Here is a 13,723-nt window from a genome sequence, read left to right on the forward strand (position 1 = left end):
AGTCAGTGGTTGGCAGTTTTCTGATTAAATTTCTTTTCTCTGACTCATATTCGTTTTAATTCTGTTTTTCTGTTGAATGAAGTAGCACAGTGTCATGGGAAAAGTGTGCCAGGACAAGTGCTACAGGATGTAAATGGCTTTCACAGGGAATATGTAACTTGTACTGCCTTTTAATATCAAAATAAATGACCTATTCATGGCTGTTTGTCTAGAAATGCTTAGATTATGTATGGTACAAGTTTTGTACAAAAAACATTCAAATAATTTTATTCTTGTTTATGTTTCGACTCAATATTCCCTATTTTACCACCTTCCTTTACTGTTATTTCACTATCACTGGGCCAAATCCTAGAATTCCCTTCCTAACAGCACTGTGGGTGTAGCTATACCGCTCACTGCACCTTCTCAATGGCAATTAGGGATGGGCAATAAATGCTGGCCTTGGATATGATACCCACAATCTAAGAATTAATCATAAAAAAATTAAAACAACTCCGGTCTCCTTACTTGTGCCAATGCTTTACTGATGGGATAGGGAGTTTATTCTGTAAATTTATGTGCACTTTTCTGAATTATGGTAACATGTAGAGTTTGCAGCAAAGCATGCAGCAGAGAGGGTATTACCATGCAAAATTGAGCCTGAATATTGCCATTAAGTTTTCTCACCAATAAATTATGGTTTTCTTGAGACCAGTAAAAAGAAAATATTTATTCCAGATATTTCTGGCGTATTCAATTCCTTCAGTAGCGTCTTCATTCTTTAATCTGTGGGTTTCATTTTTTGATTTTATTTTGTGTTAGACATTCTATAATATTAAATGGTTTCTACTTCATGGGTCAAATTCAACTTTCCACTACCAATCAAGCAGTGATATGTACAGAATGCAAACAGCCCATTCATATAACTTACCTTTCACCCAGCTGTATTATAGTGCATGATGGGGCGGTGCGAGGCGGGGAGGTAAATTGTGAGCTTTTGAGAATGAAGACTGTGTTTTAAGGCTAAATGAAAAAGAATGCAAACTGCTGGAATCTGCTGCAGGACACCAGCCTTCACATGTTAGACTCACATTGTGAATTTTACTCTTTGTTTAAAAAAAAGTTGATGCATGCTGTTTGTCTAGAAACTAGTGCTGGCCTCCTAACAGATGGCCACAGACTCAATTTACACGGTTACTGATCACTCACTCTGCTTGCCAATGATTGGGATGTGTTTCATCAGTTCTTGGTTTGACCACTACGTGGGGCACTACATGATACACGAGCAGGCAACAATGAGAGGAGGATAGTGACAGTGTTTACCTACTCCTACTCCCCCTAGTCCAGAAAGGAGTAACAATTGTGGCAATTCTGAAGAAGTCTGTGTCTTAAACTGCTGTTATGTTCTGCCTGAGGGTCCAGGAAGTTCACTTTTTGTCATAATATTGAAGGTGCTCAGAAATTGATAGTTATTTTAAAATGGGAGCAATAAGGTTCTAAAGGATGTTTAGTTGTTTTAATATAAATGTATGATTAGTACAAAACAGCCTTTTGGTATCTTAAATACTTCCACTGTAATATTCAAACTTTAAGGCTTTTATGGATCTGCCATAGGTAAGTGCAGACAGTGTTTTTACATTCAAGAAGAGTAATGTGCATTACTTCTGAATTAATGTACAAGAAATGACAAGTGTGTAACTTAATGATTGTTTCTGCAGCCCTTAGGACTGCACTGACTGGCTTAGACCTACAGCAGAGAAAACTGTCCTATCCCTCTAGTTGTGAGCATCCACAGATCACATGGAAATAACCCAAAAGTGATAACTCTTAGTTTAGGAAGTTCGCCACTCAATGTGACATAAGTCACTGTGACATGGTATTCCCTATCACAAGAGACAACTTTTATGTTGTAAACTGTGTTTTGACAGCAAATATAAACATAAATACATAAATGTAATGTTTTATCAACTGTTTCATAGATTTCACTAATCCATCCATGAATGTGTTACAGATATGATTGATTTTTCTACAATATTTAATTGCACATTCACACAGAGAGCCGATGTTTGCCTTGTGGAGAAACTCTGCAAAGGTTTAGTTTGAGGTCTCCACATTTTACAGGACAATGATACAAACACTACCGACTCATTCTGCTATCAAATCTGCATACACATGATCATGAAAAAAGCATGTTTGCAGGGATATGAAAATAAACTTGTTTACCTCAAACTTTAAACTTATCATGAATTTTGCCCAGGACCCTTGACTGATTTGCAAATACACAGGTTGCGCAATCCCAAAATTGTCCTAGTTCAAAATATTCATCTTATTTTATTTTTGTGTCATGTTAACCTGTAATGATAAATGCTTCACAATTGCAAACATATGGCCCAGATCTCCAGATGGTCACTCCTCGGATGTACCCCAGAAGATGCTGTATGGGACCACTGGGAAGTCCTAATGTGAAGATTCCATGGGAATTGCCTAGGAAGTTTCATCTTCTGATGGGAAATTATCCTGCTCCCTGGGACCCTTCAAGCGTTCTGACTCACTTACCTGGATAGTTACTAGAAAATAAAAAGCAGGTCTAATTCCTAAGTAAATATACAACTGATCCCTCCCCACTGACTCTCCACTGCTCCCACCAACCCCCCAACTCCCCACTGCCCCAACAGACCCTCCAACTTGACTCTCGAGCCCGGTCACCCCTCCAACCCCCTAACACCTGACCCCTGACCCTCCGACTCCTCCACCCTCCGCCTCCCCTAACCTGACCTCACCACCCTATCCACCCTGCTACTTCATCCACCCTGCCACCTACCATCATCCCACCTAACCCACCCTGCCACCTACCACCCGGCCATCCTATCCTGTCAACCTACCCAATTGGCACCCTACCCACTCTACCACCCTACCAACTTACCAACTTACCCACTTACTCCACTCACATCATTTACTAATACATTGAAAAGCTATTTAAACCTCCCAAAGTTTTTTTTAGCATGTTAGTGAATGTGGACTTACCAAAATATGGTAGCTAGTGCCATAAAAAGGGGGCATGGCTTGGCTTCCCTCGACAAACCTGCACTATGAAGGAGGACTCCCAGAATAGGTATGCTTCACATTTCTGAAGAGGCTCATTTCAGAAGTCTAGGCCAGAAGTGCAGAGCTCCATCTTAGTGTTAAAAAATAGGAGCAGAACGGCGAACCGACAGTGATTGTCACTCCTTAGAAGATTCGGCCCATTATTTTTTAGAATTCATTTTAACCATGTACTTGTTGAAGATTAATGGCCAATCCTGGATCTTAGGCATTGCAGAAAGCAAATGATATTGATTTAAAAACAAAAAAACTGCGGATGCTGGAAATCCAAAACAAAAACAGAATTACCTGGAAAAACTCAGCAGGTCTAGCAGCATCAGCGGAGAAGAAAAGAGTTGACGTTTCGAGTCCTCGTAACCCTTCGACAGAACTAGTTTTGTCATGAGGACTCGAAACGCCAACTCTTTTCTTCTCCGCCGATACTGCCAGACCTGCTGAGTTTTTCCAGGTAATTCTGTTTTTGTGTTGTAAATGGTATTGATTACCTGACTGATTCTTGATTGAGATTCTGCTCCATTTTCTAAATTCTTAATTGGCCTCAACTATTGTCATCTTATCCTCATGCATACCTGACCTACCTTAATGGAAATATTTCACTCTACAATGCTTTGCATTCAGGTCAGGCCCAAATTTTCAGATTTACACAACAAAACTCTCATGATGATGAGATGCAAATCTGCTTTACACATAATTACATTTGTAGTTTAGAGACGGACCAAACTAAAGGGTTTGAGGGTCTTCTATAATCTCTCCTGTTTGTGATATTCAGAAGATAAAATACAGATTTTTGACTTTTCGCTTTGCTGTTCAAAGCACAATTTTGATTGCTTAGGCTACAATTAGTTAAACACGTGACTTTCTGGTGACTGGAATGAAAGCATATGTTCAGACTGAGCTCATGTTAAACTGCATTTATACTCCTACCTAGAATGACTCAGGATAGAGGCCTAAGGTTTGCAGTTCTTACTTTAGAACCACCAAAGCAAGAAGTCAAAATTGATAGGCATGTGATGATGCCATGAGTTACACTGGTATGCACTGTGACTGGATGATTGACTCTGATGTTGCTCAGGTCTGCATTCACACATTATTCTAATGTGCCCTTGGATTGATTATATGTAGTGGCATCATATATACAAGGACATTGAGTAAAATTACTCCATAGTCACTTTGCTCACCTTTGATATGATAGTAGAGTTTGTACAGTATTAGTTTAAACTAAACGTTACCCTTGTAAACTTTCTGACAGCTAAGAGATGGAAAGTTTATACAACTTGGAGCAATGCTTTTAGGTTCATCAGTGGCTTTTATAATGTAACAAGAAACCTAGAACATGAGCTATGCCATACGCTGTGACACGAGGCAAAATGCAGTTGAATTACTTTGTAGTGTAATCAGGATAATCTATTTAGCTATTGTATGCTTCATCGTCGCTAAACTAATAGTACATTTATATATCTTTTGTACAAATGTGTGTGTATGTTTGTGAAGTATACTTTTATGAAATTATTCATATGAATTATTCTGCAAAAAAATGCCACAAAATTGGATCCAAAGTGATCATCTGACTATACTTTCAAAATTCTGGTCCAGCAAGTCATTGAATAAAACCTTTACTGATCTAGCACTGACCATTTACGCTATAGTAACAAGTTAGAAAATGTGGTAGAGCTGCAGTCATATAAAATCTGTATTGTTTCTGGAAGAGAAAATAAAAGCATTGGATGAATCTAAAAGCATTGCTCCCAGTTGTATAAACTTTCCATCTCTTACCTGTCAGAAAGTTTTCAAGGATTAGGCTTAGTTTAAATTAATACTGTACAAACTCCATTATCATATCAAAGGTGAGCAAAGTGACTATGGAGTAATTTTACTTAATGTCCTTGTACATATGATGTTATCACATATAATCAATCCCAGGGCACATTAAAATAATGGAATGTTTGCATGGCAAAGGTTCATTATGCATGCTCAGCTTTTTATTCCAGAGTGACTTCTTGTAAAGCATTATTGACTTTTCATAAATCTTAATCATAATCTGCTTTCTTTGGAATTAATACTACACATACATAAATTATTTGACAAACATGTAATTGTTGGCAGGTACCTGTAGCTAGTTATGGTGCAAATCAGAAGATTAGCTACATATGACTGATTTTGGAAAGTTAACATATTTTGCGCCACTCCTTGAATGGCTCAGAGAGCAAATGCATTGCATGGTGGAGCCTGAGATACTGAGCTTGGTGCCAAATGTGTTCACACAGCCAGTATCAGGGATGGTATCAGGAATGGGGGAATTATCTTCAATTTCTTTCTCTGGGGAAGAAGGAAAACAGTCAAGGTTTGCAATTCTGATCACTGTTCAGTGATTTATACTAGACACAGCACTTGCATGGACTTTAGTACAGTACAGTATTCAGGGTCAATTGTAATGGTTCCAATATTAGATGCCTTTTCAATACTCAACAGTCAGGGCTCACAAACACAGGAGAAAAATCAAAGAGTTGTTAGTAATCATGGACCCTTAATTGAAAAAAGGTTAATGTATTTAGGAAAATAGTGGAAAAAAGGAGAGGGATCAAAATCAAAAACACAAGTATTTGCACATTTCCTTTTGTGTTATTTTTCCATTTGTCTAATAATTGATTGACTTATCATTAATGGCACATTCTAGCACAACAGTTTATCTTCACCACCAATTGTACTGAATGGACAATTGCCATAGAATTTTCAGTTTAGGAAATAATTGGTCAGGTATGAAAAGTTTCCCTTGTGTGCATTGAGCAGTAAGTGCTTCACTATCAAACCAAGGACGTTGTTACGTTAATCTTTTCAGTACTATGGTAGCTATTTCAGAAACCAAGAAGGAACATTGAATAGAGGTTTCAATTTGTTCAAAAGGTACAGTTCATCATGAAATTAAGCATTGTAGTGAATAACACAAATCTTAGCAAAACATTCTTTGATTGCCATATTTTAACCCTCTTTCCTGCCTTTCTCCCATCCAGCAATTTGCTGGTGCCTGGAGCTGCATCTAGCATTTCACTTCCCTGATCTCCCGTGGTGTATATTTGTTGCTTTCTCCCCCCACTGCTCTTACTTTACACTCCCACTGCTGACAAAGCCCTCTTTCCCTGCCAACTTCACACTTTCTACTTCCTTATTTAGTTCTGCTAACATTTTGTGACTCTCTCATTGTCATTTCCATTGTTCCATCTCTTTGCATCCTTTACTTACCTTCTCATCATCTCTTGGCCTTTGGTTCTTTTCCCCATTGCTGTTCTCAACTTTAATAGTCTTTTCCGACTGTGCTATTTCGCTCACAAGTGAAGTGGCACTTTTGCAACAAACCTCACACAACACCCAATAGCCGGAGCCTCACCACAGGATCATATAACTTGCCAATCCCTGAAATAACAAGCAGTTTGCAGCCTCAGCATTATAACTAATTTAAATTCCCAGAACCACATAAACTTCCACATAGTACACCTGTGCAGGACACCAATCTCTGAGGTGACACCATTGCCAAGATCTGCAAGTAACAGGTATCAGCCATATGCCACGCTGGTAAACCAATTTGTCAAGTTAACACCTTAACTTTATCATAGTTAACACAATACAGAAATAGATTGTAATGCATATTAACACACTTCAGATGTCCCTATACACACAAAGGCCAAGACCAAATAATTAATATAGTGGCTCAAAAATTAGTGGCATAAGACAACAATCAACAGTTTCAGCCAATACACACATGCCCTGCTCATGAAACCTAATAGCATCACAACATACAAAGACAACATATTTAATACTAAACAATATTTTTCAAACTTTGTGGACAACAAATTGAATATCTTCTATGTGCTCACACTTCAAGGTTCACTTATTTCCTGGAATATGTTTTTGCCTATTTCCATCTTGCTGTCTCAATCAAGAAATTTCTATCATTTTGGTCAAAAACTTACCTATTTATTTTACTTGGATTGAGTCCTTCCAGTGAGTGTAGATACATCAAGCTGTAATTAAGGCCAATAGTATTCTGAATGTCAGAAATATAGGATGGAATTTTCCATTCCCACCTGTGGTGGGAATCGTGGTGGGTGGAAATGCAAAATTGGACGAGGCCAATATCTGCTGGCGGGAACAACAGTTGGAATTTTCCCCTCAGGGTTTTAATGGTGGCCTAATGGTGGGTCAACTTTCCCACTGATCCATGTCGGAAACCCCATTTATGTGCATTAGCGTGTCATGAGTACTCATTACAAACGCAAGTTGCTGGAATCATGCTCTCCTCCCTAATCGAGTACCACATTGGCAGGTTTACGACCACCGGATAAAAGTGGCATGCACACCTTCACTTCACTCGTGAATTTGGGGTGCGTATACACAGCATTCACCTATCTTTCACTTCAATGCTGCCATCTCTTGTTGCTGTCTGACTTCTGACTACTGGCAAAGCTGTTCTCTCAGGCGAGACCAGGATGGAGTGGGCTGGCAGGGCGGCATGGTACTCAGGGAGACTGGTGTGGCACTGGCAGGGCTGCACTCTACCTGGAGAGACTGTTGTGGGGCGCAGGCAGGGCTGCACTCTACCTGGCGAGACTGTTGTGGGGCACTGGCAAGGCTGTACTCTACCTGGAGAGACTGTTGTGGGGCGCAGACTGGGCTGCACTGTACACAGAGAGACTGTTGTGGAGCGAGTGAGGGAATGGCAGGCTGAGGAATGAGTGGGATTGGGGTAACTGGAGCCCAGCATGGAAGGGGTGGATAGAGACTCATGAGGGGGTTTGTGGGGTTTAGTTTTGGATGAAAGGGAGGGGGTTCACACAGAGTCATGATTGGGGCGGGGTTAGAACACATGAGGGAGGGGGGTCACAGAGACTCATGACTGGGTGAGAGGGGTTAGAACACGTGAGGGATGGGGTTCCCGCAGACTCATGACTGGATGAGGGGTCGGGAGGTTAGAGCACAAGAGAGGGGGCGTGCACAGACACTCATGACTGGGGGCGGGGGTGATTTTGTGGAACCGGGAAGGAAAGTGGCAGTCACTCAAGTAGTCTTGTCTCTTCAGAGCATATTGTTGGGGTGGGAAATCAAAGTCAGTCAATGCTACAGGTCTATGGATGGTCCATGTCCAGAGAGGGGGAAGGCCTGTCCCGTCTGTGGAGATTGTGCATAGAATGATGTGTAGGGCGTGCTCAGTGCCTCACACATGGCGGTTTAGGGGGTGTGAGGCCTGGTACTAGGCTGAAGATGGCATTGTCATTGTCAGGGGAGGCATACGCAGCCTCTAGATGGAGAACACATATTACAGGGGGTGGGGGGGGAGGATTGGTGGGAGTACTTGAAGCTCTGTTGGGGGTAGTCACTAGATGACAGATGGGGCTTTAAAATGGGGAGGGGTGAAGGGTGAAGTCCACATGAGGCATAGGGACAGTGATGGGTTCAAAAAGGGAAGACAGGAATGTCCACGGATTACAATGGGCTCCAGAGTTACTGAGGGAGGCTGGAGAGTGACATCATGGGGTTCCAGGAGAATCGAAGGAACTTTCATGGTGACGGGGGAGGCTGGAAGCTCGTCTCAAAGTAAAAGTCCAGCACCGCCATATTGACCGCACAGTGGAATGACACGGTTAAAAAAGACCCTGAGAAAACATTTTCAGGGGAGGTTTCGAGTCCTCATGACCCTTCGACAGAACTTGAGTTCGAGTCCAGGAAAGAGCTGAAATATAAGCTGGTTTAAGGTGTGTGTGTGGGGGGCGGAGAGATAGAGAGACAGAGAGGTGGAGGGGGTTGGTGTGGTTGTAGCGACAAACAAGCAGTGATAGAAGCAGATCATCAAAAGATGTCAACAACAATAGTACAATAGAACACATAGGTGTTAAAGTTAAAGTTGGTGATATTATCTAAACGAATGTGCTAATTAAGAATGGATGGTAGGGCACTCAAGGTATAGCTCTAGTGGGTTTTTTTTTTATTTTATATAATGGAAATAGGTGGGAAAAGGAAAATCTTTATAATTTATTGGGAAAAAAAAAAGGGGGGAAACAGAAAGGGGGTGGGGATGGGGGAGGGGACTCACGACCTAAAGTTGTTGAATTCAATATTCAGTCCGGAAGGCTGTAAAGTCCCTAGTCGGAAGATGAGGTGTTGTTCCTCCAGTTTGCGTTGGGCTTCACTGGAACAATGCAGCAAGCCAAGGACAGACATGTGGGCAAGAGAGCAGGGTGGAGTGTTAAAATGGCAAGCGACAGGGAGGTTTGGGTCATTCTTGCGGACAGACCGCAGGTGTTCTGCAAAGCGGTCGCCCAGTTTACGTTTGGTCTCTCCAATGTAGAGGAGACCACATTGGGAGCAACGAATGCAGTAGACTAAGTTGGGGGAAATGCAAGTGAAATGCTGCTTCACTTGAAAGGAGTGTTTGGGTCCTTGGACGGTGAGGAGAGAGGAAGTGAAGGGGCAGGTGTTGCATCTTTTGCGTGGGCAAGGGGTTGTGCCATAGGAGGGGGTTGAGGAGTAGGGGGTGATGGAGGAGTGGACCAGGGTGTCCCGGAGGGAGCGATCCCTACGGAATGCCGATAAGGGGGGTGAAGGGAAGATGTGTTTGGTAGTGGCATCATGCTGGAGTTGGCGGAAATGGCGGAGGATGATCCTTTGAATGCGGAGGCTGGTGGGGTGATAAGTGAGGACAAGGGGGACCCTATCATGTTTCTGGGAGGGAGGAGAAGGAGTGAGGGCGGATGCGCGGGAGATGGGCCGGACACGGTTGAGGGCCCTGTCAACGACCGTGGGTGGAAAACCTCGGTTAAGGAAGAAGGAGGACATGTCAGAGGAACTGTTTTTGAATGTAGCATCATCGGAACAGATGCGACGGAGGCGAAGGAACTGAGAGAATGGGATGGAGTCCTTACAGGAAGTGGGGTGTGAGGAGCTGTAGTCGAGATAGCTGTGGGTGTCGGTGGGTTTGTAATGGATATTGGTGGACAGTCTATCACCAGAGATTGAGACAGAGAGGTCAAGGAAGGGAAGGGAAGTGTCAGAGATGGACCACGTGAAAATGATGGAGGGGTGGAGATTGGAAGCAAAATTAATAAATTTTTCCAAGTCCTGACGAGAGCATGAAGCAGCACCGAAATAATCATCGATGTACCGGAGAAAGAGTTGTGGAAGGGGGCCGGAGTAGGACTGCAACAAGGAATGTTCCACATACCCCATAAAGAGACAGGCATAGCTGGGGCCCATGCGGGTACCCATAGCCACACCTTTTATTTGGAGGAAGTGAGAGGAGTTGAAGGAGAAATTGTTCAGCGTGAGAACAAGTTCAGCCAGACGGAGGAGAGTAGTGGTGGATGGGGATTGTTCGGGCCTCTGTTCGAGGAAGAAGCTAAGGGCCCTCAGACCATCCTGGTGGGGGATGGAGGTGTAGAGGGATTGGACGTCCATGGTGAAGAGGAAGCGGTAGGGGCCAGGGAACTGGAAATTGTTGATGTGACGTAAGGTGTCAGAGGAATCACGGATGTAGGTGGGAAGGGACTGGACAAGGGGAGAGAGAAGGGAGTCAAGATAACGAGAAATGAGTTCTGTGGGGCAGGAGCAAGCTGAGACGATCGGTCTACCGGGGCAGTTCTGTTTGTGGATTTTGGGTAGGAGATAGAAGCGGGCCGTCCGAGGTTGGGCAACTATCAGGTTGGAAGCTGTGGGAGGGCAACCTGATAGTTGCCCAACCTCGGACGGCCCGCTTCTATCTCCTACCCAAAATCCACAAACAGAACTGCCCCGGTAGACCGATCGTCTCAGCTTGCTCCTGCCCCACAGAACTCATTTCTCGTTATCTTGACTCCCTTCTCTCTCCCCTTGTCCAGTCCCTTCCCACCTACATCCGTGATTCCTCTGACACCTTACGTCACATCAACAATTTCCAGTTCCCTGGCCCCTACCGCTTCCTCTTCACCATGGACGTCCAATCCCTCTACACCTCCATCCCCCACCAGGATGGTCTGAGGGCCCTTAGCTTCTTCCTCGAACAGAGGCCCGAACAATCCCCATCCACCACTACTCTCCTCCGTCTGGCTGAACTTGTTCTCACGCTGAACAATTTCTCCTTCAACTCCTCTCACTTCCTCCAAATAAAAGGTGTGGCTATGGGTACCCGCATGGGCCCCAGCTATGCCTGTCTCTTTATGGGGTATGTGGAACATTCCTTGTTGCAGTCCTACTCCGGCCCCCTTCCACAACTCTTTCTCCGGTACATCGATGATTATTTCGGTGCTGCTTCATGCTCTCGTCAGGACTTGGAAAAATTTATTAATTTTGCTTCCAATCTCCACCCCTCCATCATTTTCACGTGGTCCATCTCTGACACTTCCCTTCCCTTCCTTGACCTCTCTGTCTCAATCTCTGGTGATAGACTGTCCACCAATATCCATTACAAACCCACCGACACCCACAGCTATCTCGACTACAGCTCCTCACACCCCACTTCCTGTAAGGACTCCATCCCATTCTCTCAGTTCCTTCGCCTCCGTCGCATCTGTTCCGATGATGCTACATTCAAAAACAGTTCCTCTGACATGTCCTCCTTCTTCCTTAACCGAGGTTTTCCACCCACGGTCGTTGACAGGGCCCTCAACCGTGTCCGGCCCATCTCCCGCGCATCCGCCCTCACTCCTTCTCCTCCCTCCCAGAAACATGATAGGGTCCCCCTTGTCCTCACTTATCACCCCACCAGCCTCCGCATTCAAAGGATCATCCTCCGCCATTTCCGCCAACTCCAGCATGATGCCACTACCAAACACATCTTCCCTTCACCCCCCTTATCGGCATTCCGTAGGGATCGCTCCCTCCGGGACACCCTGGTCCACTCCTCCATCACCCCCTACTCCTCAACCCCCTCCTATGGCACAACCCCTTGCCCACGCAAAAGATGCAACACCTGCCCCTTCACTTCCTCTCTCCTCACCGTCCAAGGACCCAAACACTCCTTTCAAGTGAAGCAGCATTTCACTTGCATTTCCCCCAACTTAGTCTACTGCATTCGTTGCTCCCAATGTGGTCTCCTCTACATTGGAGAGACCAAACGTAAACTGGGCGACCGCTTTGCAGAACACCTGCGGTCTGTCCGCAAGAATGACCCAAACCTCCCTGTCGCTTGCCATTTTAACACTCCACCCTGCTCTCTTGCCCACATGTCTGTCCTTGGCTTGCTGCATTGTTCCAGTGAAGCCCAACGCAAACTGGAGGAACAACACCTCATCTTCCGACTAGGGACTTTACAGCCTTCCGGACTGAATATTGAATTCAACAACTTTAGGTCGTGAGTCCCCTCCCCCATCCCCACCCCCTTTCTGTTTCCCCCCTTTTTTTTTTTTTCCCAATAAATTATAAAGATTTTCCTTTTCCCACCTATTTCCATTATATAAAATAAAAAAAAAAACCCACTAGAGCTATACCTTGAGTGCCCTACCATCCATTCTTAATTAGCACATTCGTTTAGATAATATCACCAACTTTAACTTTAACACCTATGTGTTCTATTGTACTATTGTTGTTGACATCTTTTGATGATCTGCTTCTATCACTGCTTGTTTGTCGCTACAACCACACCAACCCCCTCCACCTCTCTGTCTCTCTATCTCTCCGCCCCCCACACACACACCTTAAACCAGCTTATATTTCAGCTCTTTCCTGGACTCGAACTCAAGTTCTGTCGAAGGGTCATGAGGACTCGAAACGTCAACTCTTTTCTTCTCCGCCGATGCTGCCAGACCTGCTGAGTTTTTCCAGGTAATTCTGTTTTTGTTTTGGATTTCCAGCATCCGCAGTTTTTTTGTTTTTTTTCAGGGGAGGGGCATTTGAGCTTCATGCTCAGCTGAAAACAGTAATGACTTATTGAAAACGTAATTCGTTGGGAACCCTAAATCATGATGTGCTTTGACATGGTTACACACTAAGACTTGGGGTCACGTTTGAGTTGGTGTCATTGAGCCTGTTGCAGCCAGAGGAATGTGAGAAGGGAAGAGGGATCACACCACTGGGGGATTATGGTGACAGGACATGAGCCATATACAAGAGGTTCCATGAGGCCCTGCATATCATATTGTGGAATAACAATGGCTTCTGGAGCACAAGGCTTCCAAAGATTCCAAAAGTGCAAGGCAATGGTGTATTCAAGTCCAAATGCAGCAGACTGACAGAGCCTTGGGGGAGCCTGAAATCACTTGGCCGTGCTCAACTCCCATCAAAAGGTGGCTGCCGCACTCAATTTTTTTGCAAGCAGCTCGTTCCAGGGATCACTGGGGATCTATGCAGCATCTCTCAGTCTTCCACACATAAACGTATAAGGGAAGTTACGGATGCCCTTGTAGTAAGGCACATCATTACATCCAGTTCACAATGGATGAAGCCAGTCAGGCCGTTAGATTTATGGGATTTGCGGTGATCTCCGGTTTCTCATGAGTGCTGGCTGCCATTGATTGCACACGTGTCACTTTGAAAGCTCTGTGACAGCAGCCACTGATCTTCATAAAGAGGAGAGAATTCCACTCCCTTAACTGCAGCTGGTGTGTGACCATTAGAAGGATATCATGTATGTTTGTGCCAGGTTCCCTGGGAGTTTTCATGACTCCTACCTCCTAAGGCACTC

The sequence above is a fragment of the Carcharodon carcharias genome, chromosome 12, assembly GCF_017639515.1.
Source record: "Carcharodon carcharias isolate sCarCar2 chromosome 12, sCarCar2.pri, whole genome shotgun sequence".
NCBI classification, from domain to species: domain Eukaryota; kingdom Metazoa; phylum Chordata; class Chondrichthyes; order Lamniformes; family Lamnidae; genus Carcharodon; species Carcharodon carcharias.